General features: G+C 43.6%; 1 non-coding gene and 1 pseudogene across 1 annotated transcript; both read left to right on the top strand.

Annotated features, from left to right (window-relative positions):
• Window positions 1-16,663, top strand: part of LOC103422068 (probable LRR receptor-like serine/threonine-protein kinase At3g47570) — a 75,308-nt pseudogene that overhangs the window by 13,244 nt on the left and 45,401 nt on the right.
• Window positions 15,336-15,442, top strand: LOC114823517 (small nucleolar RNA R71). Its single transcript, XR_003771567.1, has one exon. It is a non-coding gene; the product is annotated as a small nucleolar RNA R71 (small nucleolar RNA).

The following is a 16,663-nucleotide window of genomic DNA, read 5'->3' as shown; positions in this document are numbered from 1 at the left end:
CCAAGATTTTCATCGATTGCGGAGCAACAGTCAACATCATGCCTGTATCTATAATGAAGGCCTTACGACGATCCCAAAGATGAGTACCCAATGCCAATTTCGTATTTGTTAATTGATGTTGCAGCGAATCATGCGATCTTCTATTTTATGGATGGACATGCCGGGTACAACCAAATTTTCATTGCCGAAGCCGATGTCCACAAGACTGCATTTCGCTGCCCGGGGGCACTCGGCACATATGAATGGGTTGTCATGCCATTCGGCCTCAAGAACGCCGGTGCCACATATCAACGAGCAATGAACACCATCTTTCATGATTTAATTGGAACTATCGTCGAAATTTACATCGACGATGTTGTAATCAAATCTAAATGCAGGCATACACATTTGGACGATCTCCGACAGGTTTTTCTCTGCATGCGTCAGCACAACCTCAAAATGAATCCTGCCAAATGTGCCTTCGGCGTGTCAGCCGGTAATTTTCTAGGCTTCCTCGTGCATCACCGTGGGATTGAAGTGGATGACAATAAGGCACGCGCAATCATCAATGCCCTACCACCAACGACGAAGAAACAACTCCAGTCCTTACTCGGTAAGATAAATTTTCTACGCCGATTTATCGCCAACTCGACGGGTAAAATGAAAGCGTTTTCTACGCTTTTGAAACTCAAGGACTCAGATAAATTCATGTGGAACGACGAGCATCAGGCAGCGTTTACACAAATCAAAGTCTCTTTCACGAAACCACCTATCCTAGTTTCCCCTCGGCGCGGTAAACCTCTTAAGCTTTATATCTTGGCGGCCGAAGAGTCCATCGACTGCCTCCTCGCGCAAGACAACGACGCCGGACGAGAGCATGCTATTTTCTATCTGAGTCAAAATCTCAACCAACCAGAGATCAATTATCCCGCCGTCGAGAAACTATGCCTAGCCTTATTTTTCGCAGCCTCCAAGCTTAGGCATTACATGCTCCCATTGGTCACCCAAGTCATTGCTCAGACCGACGTCATCCGCTACATGCTCACTCGACCAATCGTAAAAGGCTGAATTGGGAAGTGGACAATGACGTTGTCCGAATTTAGCTTGCAGTACGTGGCCCAGAAAGCTGTTAAAGGCCAGGCACTAGCTGATTTCCTTGCTCAACACCCTTCCTCATATGGTTTTGGGGGCAACGACGTCGACATTGGCATGGTTCAAACACGCGATAGCCACTAGACGATGTACTTTGACGGCTTAAGTACTTCATCTTCAGCTGGCGTTGGAATTGACATCTAATCCCCAAGCCACGATTGTTGGTATTTTTCGCTTAAACTGGATTTTGAATGCACCAATAACCAGGCCGAATACGAAGCCCTTATCATCGGCCTTGGAATCCTTCATGACTTACGGGCGACCCGTGCCCTCGTCCTTGACGACTCTGAACTTATGATCAACCAACTTAATGGTTCTTTTAGATGCATGAGTTGTACCCTGACACCCTACCACATGGTCGCCAGCTATTTAGCCTAATCCTTCGACGATATTACTTTTAAACATATTTCCTGGAGTCATAATACCGATGTAGACGAATTGGCTCAAATCGCCTCCGGCGCACAACTTCTGGGGGCAAACTAGGCCGAGAAATACCTGTGTTACGACAACTATACCCGGCCCTGGTTAACCAACAAATTCTTCAGCGCGACAACGTGATACGCACAAGAATCATGTCCTTACCTTCGTTGTTAGATCGAGACGACCTTATAAATGTTTTCGCCGTCGAGGCAAAGCCAGATGATTGGAGACAACCCATTATGCAGTATCTCGACAATCCCAATGGTAAACACGATCGTAAGACAAGAGTTCACGCCACGAACTATGTCATGTATCAAAATGAGTTATACCGAAAAGGCGAGGATGGTTTACTATTGCTATGCCTCGGCCCCTAAGAGGGTGCTCCGGCATTCACAGAAGTCCATGAAGGGGTTTGCGGAGCTCATCAATCCGAACGAAAAATGCTATGGCTACTTCGACGACACAACTATTTTTGGCCAAGAATACTAAAGGATTGTATCGAGTTTGCACGATGATGCATACAGTGCCAGATTCACGGGCCTATATAAAGGGTCCCGGCCGATGATAGGAGCATATTTATGCGACTTAATTGGCTTGTTCTCGTGCGTTTACGTTGTGTTTCCTTAGTTATTTTAGCGTTTAAAGTCATTTTCGTATGTTTGTAGGTCTTAATAATAAAGTTGGCAAGAAAAGTGCATTTTGGTGCATTTTGGAGCAATTTTGGGCTGAAATTGATTGCATGCACTTGGAGACATGAGGATGGACGTTTTGGGAAGATTAGAATGTGTGCAAGTGTGTGACCTACAACTAGCAAACATCATAGCTGCCATGTGATGGAGAACATGTGTTGATTGTGGCTGAAATGATGAAGCATGTGTGTGCAAAAAGGAAAGGAGAAACATGGACAGCCAACAAATTCGTCAAAAATGCCTGTGCAGATTAGCTAACTTTGGAAGCATGTTACGAACAGCTCAGAATGAATGAGAGAATGAGCCTTATATTTCTGGAAAGCTACGGATGTCTATTTTCTGGAACAATTTACGGTTATTAATATCATTTTTTTAGAAGAAGTTATGGGCATTGTAACACTGAAAGGTTCAGAAAAGGGCTAAGCAGATTTGACTTATAAAATGAGAAAGTAAAGGCACTTGTTTTGTGTTTTGCTTCGTCATCAACACTCAGCAGCAAATGGGGTTATAATTGCACTCATTTGGCTTTGGAGCAAGTGGAAATTCATAGCTAGAAAGAGAAGACACACCCACATGCAAAGGAAATGAGAAACATGGACAGCCAACAAATTCGTCAAAACTACCTGTGCAGATTAGCTGACTTTGGAAGCATGTTACGAACAGCTCAGAATGAATGAGAGAATGAACCTTATATTCCTGGAAATCTACAGATGTCTATTTTCTGGAGCAATTTACGGAGTGTTAATATCATTTTTCTAGAAAAAGTTATGGGCATTGTAACACTAAAAGGTTCAGAAAAGGGCTAAGCAGATTTGGCTGAAATGATGAAGCATGTGTGTGCAAAAGGAAAGGAGAAACATGGACAGCACACACCCATGCAATCTGCACATGCAAGGAATTGAAGTGGTCATCTCCTTAGCCTATAAATACATCCACCATTCCCCTTCCAAAAAAAAAAAGAGGCTTGATCCATCAAAAGAGCTTCATTCACAAACACAAGTCCCTTGCCTTGAGCTCCATTCCATTTCATCCATACATTCAAACACATCTCCATACATTTCCATTTTCCATGTCGTGCAAATCCATTCTATCCATATATCCATACACATCCTAGACACTTGTGCTACAACAAGGTGGTGAAAACAAAGGTCCTTGGCGTTTCAAGCTTGGAACTTTGGAGCGTTTTAGGTGTACTTCGTTCTTGCTTTCAATGTCTACTTTGTTATTTTCTAATTTTGTTGCAATTATGAGTGGCTAAACCCCTATTTAGTTAGGGGGAAGTTTGAAGCCATGAACATGCTTGAGATTTAAATTGATTTCTTCCAATTGTGATTTGATAAGTTGTGATTGCAATTCAATTATCTATTTTATTCATAACTGATTCTTGTATGTTTATTAAGGATGCATACTTAGTTTTCATGCATGAATTAGATGCTAGAATATAAATGAGTTTCACCTAATCGTTACAAGTTTATATTCATGAGTAGTGAAGGTTGTTTATCACAATCGCGTTAATTGAATTCTTGGCATAAGTTTCATGCAATTCATAGTTACAAGTGTTTCGTCAATGCTTATGATTTTCATAGAACTTAATGATTCTTGCTTGTATCTCTATTATGCAATTCATGTAGGGAACTTGTGGGGAATGCTTTGGGTTGTTGTATGCAATCATCCAATTCAATGAAATTAGGAAAATCTGAGGATTAATTTAAGTGTACCTAATTAATCTGGGGTGTTGAGCATCATAGTTTATTGAAAAGCAATTGGAAATCAATTCATATACAAGTGTGTCATGTGTGAAGAACGGACCTCTAACTAATCCATCCATCATCTTATTTCTTAAATTCGTTTTACAATCTGCCTAGTTTTATAACTTGTTTATTTGTTTCAAATTCATCAAAACTAAAATCCCCCTTTTACTTTCTTGTTTCAAAGTGTTTAAAATCTGTTTTGTTTGTGTTTTAGAGTGTTTTGAGTCAAGTCAAAACCCAAATTTCGTCCAAAGTTGTGTTAGAGTCAGAAACTGCCTAGTTTGTGTTTTTAGGCAGTTTTGAGTGTCTTTAAATTATTCTGAGTTTTGTGAACCTGTTTTGAGTTCTTTAAGTCTATTCAAACGTTTTTAACTTTGTTTTTATGTTTTTGAGTTAGTTTAGAGGTTTTAGCAAGCCCTCCTAATCCTCGGTTTAGAACGATCCCTACTTGCATTATTACTACAATTTGACAACAAGAGGGTTTAATTTGTATGTTAAGTAAATTTTCGCATCAGCCGAATCATTGCATTCGGTCATTAAACCATAGCCGTTTAGAGGATGGGCCATGGACGTGATCGGAAAAATCACGCCATCTTCCGGGGCTGCCAAGCACGCATGGATAATAGTAGCAACCGATTACTTTACTAAGTGGGTCGAAGCGAAATCATATACCGAGCTAACATCTAAAGAGGTTTGTGACTTTGTGGAGGAACACATTGTGACTAGATTCGGCGTACCAGAAACAATCATAACCGACAACGGCATAATCTTTACAGCCGAGAGGTTTAGAGAGTATACGGCAAGTTTGAAAATTCGGCTTAAACAGTCTACACCATATTACCCACAAGCAAATGGGCAGGCCGAGGCAAGTAATAAAGTGTTGATCGGCATTCTCGAGAAAATAATAAAGGAAAGGCCCGGTATGTGGCATTTAAAGTTGAATGAGGCTTTGTGGGCATATCGAACATCGCCCCGATCGGCGACTGGGACAACCCCGTATGCACTAACCTACGGACACGATGCAATGTTACCAGTCGAGTTAAGCATAAATTCGTTGCGATTAATTGAACAAAGTAGTATGTTCAGCGCCGAATATGATCAGTCCATGAGACAGGAGTTAGAAGATTTGGAAGGAGTGCGACTTGATGCTTATAACTTGCTGGTGGCACAAAAATGGATTGCAGAGCGAGCTTATAATCAAAAAGTACGACAGAAAACATTCGGCGAGGGTGAATTGGTTTGGCAAACGGTGTTGCCCGTAGGACTAAAAGACCATAGGTTCGGTAAATGGTCGCCAAATTGGGAATGGCCGTTTGTTGTGCATAAAGTATACGGCAAATGGGCATATCATCTTAGAGACCGGACCAGTTTAGTTCACAAATTACCAATCAATGGGAAGTTTTTGAAGAAATACTATCCGGTCACATGGGAAATGCAGGAATAGAAAATCAGTTCATTAAGATCGATAAAGTATACAAAGTGAGCTGGTCGACCAGTTTACATAAAAGTCAAAATAAATTCAGGGTGAAGAAGGAAGAAGAGTGCCGAGAAGGGCCTTCAGCTCCAACCATCGCACCTCGCCCATTATGATGTCGGCCTGCCGGTTCTTCTTGTCCAGTTTTAACTGCTCGACCCGTTTTGTGCTCGCCGCATACTCGGTTAAACAAGCTTTGCCGTCCGACTCGAAGTCTTTAGCAAGCTCGGAAGCAATGGTCGACCTTCGTTTCGCCAATTTGGCCATTTGACGGTCGAGGTCGGCCAAGGCCTCTCATTTTGCCTTTAAGGCATCAATCATCGGACGGAGAGCATCTTGGACGGCTGTGGTAGCTTGCAAGTCTTGTTCGGCTTTCAGGGCATTCTTGAAGATACTAAAGGTCACCCGAACCCGCTCCAGGGTAGACGACGCCTGAACAATAGCCTCGCCGCTCAGTTGACCATCGTCTCCAAGGTCTTTTAGACATGCACCGAGCAAATCAAGACCTTCGCGTTCGAGTGTTTGTGACGCTGAGAGAGACAAGACCTTTCGCAGCCGAGCTAGAGCAGTTGAATCAGCAGCTTCAGTCGCGGTGGCCGAAGGACCAGCCCTTCCAGTAGTGCTGGACAAGAGGGCTTTGAATTCGACTTCCCATGAAGCCTGCACACAAAAATCAAGTTAAGCTCAAAGAAATCATAAAAAGATAGCAAGAAGGTTTCGTTTTAAACCTGCCGAGAGGAGACTTCGACCATGTCTTAAGGATCGTTGCTCGAACCTAAAGAACTTAATGGCCAAGCCCAGTATCTTAGATTGCTTTTCAGCTCACGCAGTCGATGGAGGTTATCTACGTTCGATGGCCACTGAGGCGGCCAAGAGACATGGATAACACCCTTCGGTGCATAAAATTTTCGATGAAAAGATTGTACAGGCACCTGACAGTTGGTATTTTCCTGGTTTAGAGTTCTATAACAGAAAAAAAATCAAGGAAAGGCGGCAGAGGGTACTTACGAAGGCCGAAGTGGCCTCCTGTGGAGGAATATTGAGGTCCTGGTCCTAAGGATGAACGGGCGTTTCCACCGTCGCCTCTAGCTCTCCAGTAGGTCGTTTGCCACGGTCGGCCGTAGAAGGGACGACCGGGACAGCCGCTTCAGACACATGATTGAGGTCTTGGTCCTGGGGAGGAGCGGGCGTTTCCATCACCGCCGCTGGCTCTCCGGCCGGTCGTTTGCCACGGTCGGCCGTAGGAAGGCCGACTGGGGCAGCCACCTCGGACACAGAGGAGGTTGACGAGGGAACGAGGACGACTCGCCAGAGGAGCTTCGTCTCTCCCCTCACTCTCTTCCAGAACGAAGATCGAGGGTTTTGGATTTGCAGGAGAAGTTCTCTCAGTCACAGGGACTGCCGTTTCCAGGACAGGTGCATCCTCGACCGATGGAACAATAATTGATGTGCCAACCTCAGAAACAGGCCATGCTTGGACTGTTTTTTCTGCCGGAATTGGCCGTTTCTCGACCATGACTTGGGCGATAGGAGGAGGAGGGGAAACGCTAGGAGTCGTCACTCCTGTAGTTTGACTAGAGATGACGTGAATCTCCCGTTCCCCTTTCTTCGCCAGCTTTTTGACCCGCTTGGCGGGTCGAGGAGTTTCGACGGTCGGCTCGGCTTCCTGACGAAACCGTTTGCTCGGCGGGACCTGCACAACGGTTTTTACCCTCTTTGAGATGACCAATTTTTTCTCGGCCGCAGCTGCAGCAACCATCTTCACCTTTTTTAGCGGCTGGCTGCCTGAGAAAATGAAAGCAAATCAGCAAAGCAGATTCGTAGTTCACAAAGTTGAAGAAAAAGGTAGAGATAAACCTTTACCCTGGGCTTGAGGGGCAGAAGCCTTCTTAGGTCGACCGCCGAAAAGTTTGTCCAAAAAGGTTTCGACCGGAACACCAAAAAACTGATGGGTATACTGTTCCCACCAGTCACCAAAGGTGTCAGTGCAAAGAGATTCTGGAGTGGCCGGTCGAAGGCGGAATTTCTGGCACCGCTCTTGGAACTCCTTTTTGGCGTCTCTACACTCCTTCTCTGAAGAGCCAGTCTCGCGTCCGCGGCTTAGGACGGACAGTGAGGAGAGAAGGGGGATCAGGCAACCTTGGAGGTAGCCAAGTTGCCGAGCAAGGAAGTTTGGATGATACACTTCCCAACTCGCTCGGCGACCCTCACAGCCGAGAGGCAGATCGCGGGCAAGCACGAAAGACCCCCAGGATTGACGAAGGTCAGCATCTTCGTCCGCGCCCCACGCTGATGTAGGAAGTCTGATCGACGAAGGGTATTCCCGACGACGACAGACCATGAATTCGTCATTGGAAAGGTCATCGAGAGCGAAAAAGTATCTGAACACTTCTTCGGCTTGGTGATGGGGGATTGGCCGGAAAGCCAGTTGAGGGCCGAGCGGTTCCTTGGGCGAGAAATCAGCAATCGTCGGTCGAAGAGGAGCAAAGTAGACCTGTAACCAAAGTTGGAAGACCCAGAGGGGACCATTCTGCTGCGGGTCGACCTTATCCAGGGTCGTGTCAGCCAAACAGCGTAGGAGATGGGCGAGAATGGCCGGGCTGAGTGCCAGAGTGTGACCACTAGCTAGGGCTTCGGCCACTGGCATATTCTCGACCAGACACTTGTTGGATTTGGTACAACAGATAAACTTGTTGTACCAGTAAAAGAGGAAGGCCTCGTGCTCTCCTTCTCGCAGCGCCTCTTCTCCTCGGCCGGCAAAATGGAGGTAGAGGGTGTTATAGTTGAAGAAGTTCTTGTGAAGCTTGTGAATCTCTTCTTTTGGGGGTGTTTGGCCATCAACGCTTAGTGTCTCAAGGGCCCGTTTGTCGAAGAACGTTCTTAAGTTAAGATTTGACGGGTACCCAGAAAGGGCAGAGTCGACTGGGATTCCAGTCGGGGAAGTCCCGAGGATGGCAGTAAGATCGAGGATGGTGGGGCCAATGGGGCCGAGAGGAAGGACCATGGTGTTGGTGGCCGAACACCAGAAGCATAAGGCCGCTAGGAGAAACTCATTGTCCAGAATGACCTCTATGGACGAGAGGTGAATGGCATCGTAGATGCCCAGGGCCTTCCATTGCTCGCCGAAGAGCTTTTCCATTCGTACAACCCAGGCTGCCCAGGTTGTAGTGGTCGAGGGCCAAAAACCTTGAGGTCTCGCCACATCCCACTTCGACCAGTCGAACCCTTGTAACAAGGGCGATAGGCAGTGCTCCTGGAGAAGTCCAGTGATGGTTGATGGCACAGCCGCTTTAAAGAGAGGACCCAAGATCTGATGAGGGGAACTCATGTCACTCTCAAAACGGATGGTCTTGATTGAACTCCGATCGATGATTTTCTGGCATTGGTCACACTCCTTAGAAAGCTTGGAGATAAAGGAAGCCATGGATAAAGGTTTGAAGGGATGACAAGAAAAGAATTTCTGGGTTAAAGGTTGAAGACGAAGACCTGGAAAGAAGAAATGCACTAGAGAGCAATGGCAAGAAATTTCAGAAAATTTTGAAAGCGTAAAGTGCAAATGAGAAAATTTCGGTATTTATAGAATTGAGAAAGGAAGGGTAATCGTTCGAAATGGAGGGTAAAATCGACCAAAGAAAGTGCTAATCATTACGAACATTCAGGAGGTGCAGTTGAGAAGACTAAAGGTCTCAGGTTTTGGGGGCGCACGATTGCTTGTGGCGGTGAGATTTATGGCGAAAGACGTTTTAACGTCTGCACGATGACGAATAGCTTGCGGATCGAGGTAGCGTGGCTATGTTCAGCAGTCAGGTCATGATGGCATGACTTTTCAGGGAGCCGTACGCCTTAGATGTCATTATTAGGGATTGGCCGAGTTAAAGGCTGCCATGTGGTGTGTTGGTTAGCAGGATCAAGATCGTGCAATCATGCTCAATAAATGCGCCTTGGAAATAGAGTACTTGGGTTTTGAGTATTAGATTCGCTTCTTCAAGGCCGAAACTCGACCAAAGAATTCAGGCTGAGGACCTCAGAAGCGAGGGGGCAATGTTCGGGCCCAAAATGTCAGTTTGGGCCGAGTATAGAATCATTCTTGGCCCGGAAGGACTGGCGACAAGGGTGCCATGGATCGTTCAGTGCGTGGGCCTCCAAACCTAGGTCGGTTAAGTCATGATGCAAGACAAGTCGAGTCCTGGTGCAATAAGGAGTCTCAGTAGGATTAATAGCCCGAAAGCGAATCCGGCTCAATTAAGGACTAGGTTCTCAATTATAGTGAAAATAGGACTGGTCGAGTTGGTGTTTGATCAGGAGAATGAGACCTAGTCCGAGTAGGGTTTTAACTCAGCTTTAAAGGGATTCAGTGCTATAAATAGAGGAGGTTGTGCATCATTCAAGCCCCCTCGAATTCAACACACAACTGCCTTGCGCAAACTCTCTCAACAATTTGAGATTTTTATTTTCTCTTTTCGCTGACACATCTTCTGTTGGCATCAACAGCACTGTGAAAGCAACCGATGATATCTTAAGTCGGCATAGATAGCTCTGTCATCGTAGAATCAGCCGGTCTCGCAGTATCTTCCGTTGGCATCAACAACACTACGGCGAGGACGGTTGGTTACCTATCCAAGTCTCGGTCGAAAAGGATTTCCGAATCCTTATTGATTGAGGTCAGCTCATTAGCCTTCTCGACGAAGTGAGGTGTTATAGTTTACTGAGCTCGGCGCATTGCACGCCGAGTTATTTTATGATTGGATACTCCCAAGTGGGATTTAGAGTTCGGCATTCAGACGGCCGAACCACGTTCACTGTTAAGACTTATATTCGCTTTGAGTATTTGTGCCCTTACACTTTGGTGTCGATTCGGCGAGAGTTTACTCTGACGAATAACATCACTGTGACCGAATCTGACGACGGCGATTTGTGAACTTCGTAAGAATAGTAACCTTGTCTTCAGGTTCGAGAACCCAAGAGGCCGAGACGTGTTCCTTTCTCGGCCTCAATGTCAGCCGCGCACCCAACGCAACATTAACCAATTTTACTCCTCGGTCAAGTTTCGCCGACGAGTTGGCACGCCCCGCATTCACCTAATGACGTAGTTAGCTTATAGATTATTCGGCCTGCGCGCCACGTAGGCTTGGTAGTTTTTAGGGTCAACAGATATCCACAGCCCCATGAAGATGGACCTGTACAACACGATATGGACCATTCCAACGTGATTTGAGCTTTCTTGGGAATAGTTTCAATCTCGAATTAAAAAGCAAAACCTTCTGACCCGGTTGAAACTCTTTATGAAGGATGTGAGAATCATGAAATTTCTTGGTCTTATCCTTGTAAATCTTTGCATTCTCATAAGCATCATTCCTTATTTCTTCCAGTTCATTCAACTGCAGCTTCCGCTTCTCTCCAGCTGCCTGGTAGTTAAAATTGAGGTGCTTAATAGCCCAATATGCCTTGTGCTCAAGTTCCATAGGCAGATGGCAAGCTTTCCCATACACCAAACGAAAAGGAGACATCCCAATTGGTGTCTTATAAGCTGTCCTATATGCCCACAAAGCATCAGTAAGCTTTAAACTCCAATCCTTTCGAGATGAACTGACAGTTTTCTCAAGAATCCTCTTGAGCTCACGATTAGATACTTCAACTTGTCCAGATGTTTGTGGATGGTATGGGGTGGCTATGCGATGGTGAATATGATACTTGGCACAAAGGGAAGCCATGGTGCGGTTTAAGAAATACGTACCTTCGTCACTGATGATAGCACGAGGTACTCCAAATCGGGGAAAAATAGTATTTTGCAAGAAACCTAACACCACAGAACTTTTGCATATTGGAGAAGCTATTGCCTCTACCCACTTAGAGACATAATCAACCGCCACCAAGATGTAAAGATTGCCATGTGAAGAAGGGAAAGGTCCCATGAAGTCTATACCCCAAACATCAAATAGTTCAATCACCAAAATACTTTGTTGGGGCATCTCATTTCTCTGAGAAAGATTTCCAACTCTTTAACACTTATCACAAGCCTGGCAGCATAGGTATGCATCTTTGAATAAAGATGGCCAAAAGAAACCACTCTGTAAGATCTTGGCCGCTGTCATTCTTGGTCCAAAATGACCACCACATGCATAGTGGTGAGCAAACTTCAAAATGCTTTCTTGTTCTTCTAAGGGGACACACCGACGAATGATTTGATCTTGGCAATGCTTGAAAAGGTATGGCTCATCCTAAAAGTAATGTTTTACAGTGGAGAGGAACTTCTTCCTTTGTTGGTAACTGAACTCTGATGGTATTTCTCCGAATGCCAAATAATTTGTGATGTCAGCATACCATGGTACTTGATGAGTAACCGCTAGAGGTTGCTCGTCTGGAAAGCTCTCTTGCAAGGGCAATGAATCTGCCTCATCAGTGCTTGCATTTACTAATCTTGAGAGATGATCCGCCACAACATTCTCACGTCCCTTTTTATCCAGGATCTCCAAATCAAACTCTTGCAAGAGAAGGACCCATCGAATCAATCGTGGTTTGGCCTCTTTTTTAGACAATAAGTACTTGAGAGCAGAATGATCAGAATACACAATGACTTTAGCACCAATTAAGTACGATCGAAACTTTTCAAGAGCAAATACCACTGCAAGTAACTCTTTTTCCGTAGTGGCATAATTCAGCTGAGCATCATTCAAAGTGCGGCTGGCATAATATATAACATGGGGGAGCTTGTCACGTCGCTGACCAAGGACAGCACCCACAGCGTAATCGGAAGCATCGCACATGAGCTCAAAAGGAAGGGTCCAATTTGGAGCTGTTACAATTGGGGCTGATGTGAGAAGATCCTTCAATTTGTTGAAAGCATAATGACAATCTGCATTAAAATCAAAACAAGCATCTTTAGCAAATAAATTACAAAGAGGACGACTAATTTTGGAAAAATCCTTGATGAATCTTCGATAAAAACCAGCATGTCCTAAGAAAGATCTCACATTCTTCACAAAAATTGGTGGTGGTAATTTGGCGATCACCTCAATATTTGCCTTGTCGACCTCTATTCCTTTGCTTGAAATTAGATGTCCTAGCACAATGCCCTGCTTAACCATAAAATGGCATTTCTCCCAATTTAACACAAGATTAGTCTCCCTGCATCTTTCCAAAACCAAAGACAAGTTATTCAAACATATATCGAAAGAATTACCAAAAACAGAAAAGTCATCCATAAAAACTTCAACAATATTTTCAACCATTCCAGAAAAAATACTCATCATGCATCGTTGGAAAGTGGCAGAGGCATTGCACAATACAAATGGCATTCGTCTGTATGCAAATGTACCAAAAGGGCATGTAAACGTTGTCTTCTCTTAATCCTCAGGGGCAATTGGAATTTGGTTGTACCCTGAATAACCATCTAAGAAACAATAGAAAGAATGATCAGCTAGTCTCTCGAGCATCTGATCAATGAATGGCAGCGGAAAATGATCATTTCTAGTGCTGTTATTGGGCTTTCTATAGTCAACACACATTCGCCATTCGGTGGTCATCCTTGTAGGCACAAGCTCGTTGTTATCATTCTTCACCACAGTAATACCAGTTTTCTTTGGAACAACCTGAGTTGGGCTCACCCATTTGCTATCCGAGATTGGATAAATGATACCTGCATCGAGTAACTTCATCACCTCAACTCTTACAACTTCCTTCGTGATCAGATTTAGACGTCTTTGAGCTTCAACAATTGGTTTAGTCTCAACCTCCATAAAAATCCTATGCATGCACAAAGCTGGATTAATGCCTTTTATGTCAGCAAGTGTCCACCCCAGAGCATCTTGATACTTGCGAAGAACTTTTAGTAATTTGTCTTCCTCCGTGTCATTAAGATCAGCAACAATAATAACAGGCAAGGTCTCATTCACCCCGAGATAAGCATACTTGAGGTGGCTCGGCAGTAGCTTGAGCTTTAACTTCGGAGCTTGCTCACTTGAAGGAAAAAGGGGCTGCTTAGGCACTCCAAGGCTTTCATAAACATGTCGCCACTTTGGATTATGAATTGGTGTACTATCCAATGCAGCAATGACGTCCACCACATTTTCTTCCATAGATAAAGTAGCATCATGGTTGGTAAGGCAAGTTAACAGCTCATCATTAGATGATCGTGAGGCAAAGTTTGCATGCACAATCCCATCCAAAACATCAACACGAAAACACTCTTCAAGTTCGAGAGGACGCTTGATAGCTTCAAAGAGTTTGAATACAACTGACTTTCCTTGCACTCTTAAGGTTAAAGTACCTACTTCCACATCAATAAGTATCCGGGCGGTGGCCATGAACGGTCGGCCTAAAATGAGAGGCACTTCCTTGTCTTCCTCCATGTCAAGTACAATGAAATCAGCTGGGAGATAGAATTTATCCACTTTAATAATCATATCTTCCAGAATACCCAAGGGATAAGTCACGGACCTATCTGCCAATTGAAGACTCACAGATGTGGGCTTGAGTTCTCCTTCACCTAATTTTTGAAAAACAGAATAAAGCATAAGGTTAACACTTGCTCCTAAATCAATCAATACTTTATGAAAATCAAGACTACCAATAGTACAAGAGATAGTGAAACTCCCCAGATCTTTCTTCTTGGGTGGTAGCTTATGTAAGAGGACAGCACTGCATTGCTCAGTTAAAATCACCTTCTCGTATTCCAAGAACTTTTTCTTTTTAGAACATAGCTCATTCAGAAATTTGGCATATGATGGGATCTGTTTAATAGCATCTAATAGAGGCAAATTAATTTGAACCTTAGCCAACGTCTTCATGAATTCAATGCATTGTTGATCCTTGGAACGTTGTTGCTGTCATTGTGGAAATGGCAAAGGTGGCTTGTATGGTGGCTTGTCAGAAGGTGCAAATAAACTACCAAGGCCTTTTTCCTTGTTTGCATCAAAGTTGGGTCGAGATTGCACTTTGTCACTTGCACTAGGATATGGAATACCTGCTGCAGAAATAGCCTCTAACCGAGACTTTGCAGCTAACGGTGCACTTTCAGTAAGCTCTTCTTCTTCCACTTCGGCTTCATGGTGCACCATTTTTCTGTTGTCATACCTTTTGCCACTTCTCAATGTCCGTATTACTTTGCAATGCTCCATCCCTTTTGGATTTTGCTCAGATTGGCTCGGGAACTTTCCTTTCTCTCTTTCATTGAACATGGTAGCAAGCTGTCTAACTTGAGTCTCCAAATTCCCCACTGATGTCGTGAGATTCTGAATGCTAGTTTGTGTGGATTGGACAAAATTGTTGGTGCTATTAGAGAGAGCGGACATATGTTGAGCTAGCTGTGACATTTGGTCTTCAAGAGATGGTTTCTTAGTCTCACTAGTTGATTGGTAAGACTGTTGGTATTGACGTGGTTGTTGGTTGCCACCCCAACTGAGATTGGGATGGTTCTTCCACCCAGGATTATATGTATTGGAATAAGGGTCACTTCTGGGTCTAATGAAATTATTCACCATATTCACATGCTCTTGCACAAGCTCAGGGTAGCTATCCTTGTTGGGGCATTGAGTGATGTCATGAGTTGTCTCACTACAAATGATGCAAGCTTATTGGGCATTGGGCATGGAAGAGACCTGCTTTAAAGCAGCAAACTTGGCATTAAAATTCTTTTCCATTTTAGCAATTTGAGCAGAAACATTAGGAGAACTCTGAGAAATCTCAAAAACTCCCCTCTTTTGTGTTTGTTCTTCTGTCCATTGTTGGGACTCAGAAGCCATCATATCAAACAACTAAAATGCTTCCTTTGCAAATTTCGACATTAACGACCCTCTAGCAGATGCATTCACTTGACTCTTGGTGGTGGCATTGAGACCATCATAAAATATGTTCATTTGAAGGTTAGAATCAAACCCAGCATGAGGACATTTTGTGTACATCTCATTATACCGTTCCCAAGCTTCATGGAAAGACTCGTTTGGCTTTTGAGCGAAAGCCAATATCTCTTTCTTGAGTGCAAGAGTCTTGGAAGAAGGAAAAAACTTATTGAGAAATATTTCTTGCAATTCTGTCCATGTTGTAATGCTATTGGCAGGCAGAGAATGCAGCCACGCCTTGGCTTTGTCCTTCAAAGAGAACGGGAACAAGCGTAACTTGATAACTTCAGAAGAGAAACCTCTGATTATGGTGTTGTCACATGCCTCAATAAAATCAGCCAAATGCATGTTGGGATCACTGTTTGGCAACCCATGAAAGGATGGCAATATGTTGAGGATGTGAGGTTTGATTTCAAAGGTTGTCCCATCTTCCACATCTGGATATATAATGCACCTTGGCACTGCATTGATTCTCGCCGCCAATGAATTTCTTAAAGGTTGACCTGCTGCAGGTAAGGCTAGGGCCATGTGTGCAACTGGTGCCAAAGGTTGGAAAATAGATGTGCTGCTCTCAGGATCACGGAACAAATCCTTAAGAAAAGTATCACCAAGGTTGGAATCTTGTGCTAAATATTTTTCTCTAGCTAACTTCCTTGCACTTCTCTCTGGTTCAGGGTCGTAAGGAATAAGCACTTGATTCTTGGACCTTGTTCCAATCACCATATACTACACCTGAACAAACAACAGAAATATTAAGTCACAATAAAAATAAAAGTAAAATAAAATAAAACTTAACAGAAACTAACTAAACAACAAAAAGGAAAAGAAAGTAAGTAAACCTAGATGAATCAAAAACACGGTTTATGCAAATTGGCAACCACTAGTTAGTTAAACAAAGATAAAAATCTCACACCACACATCCACTGCACTTAATCAAAGATCGAAACTCAACTAAATTAATTGCTATTATTTTTTTTTAAATTTAATGATTAATAAAAATAAGACATAAACATAAGCATAAGAAAAATAAACACAAAAGCTCGGGAACTGTTGGCACAGTCCCCGACAACGGCGCCAATTTCTTGATGGCGATTTTACCACTTGTAAAACAAGGGTTAAACCATAGAAAATTCTTGCAAGAGAACAAGTGTTTGTAGTATAGAATGGCTCAAGCAAGGTCGATCTCCTCAGAGACTGATATAAACAATTTATGAGTTTTTGTGTATTTAACTTATTTAACTCTAAGAACTACACTAATTTGACGAAACTAAATACTACTGGATGTAACTTAAACAAATATCTAAAATGGGAATTGGCTTATAGGAATAGTGATCCAACTGAACAAAACAAGTAAAAATATAA

Source organism: Malus domestica, chromosome 07 (assembly GCF_042453785.1).
Source record: "Malus domestica chromosome 07, GDT2T_hap1".
In the NCBI taxonomy this organism is placed as follows: Eukaryota; Viridiplantae; Streptophyta; class Magnoliopsida; order Rosales; family Rosaceae; genus Malus; species Malus domestica.
The sequence above is the reverse complement of the archived record's forward strand: the minus strand, read 5'-3'. Positions and strand labels throughout refer to the sequence as shown.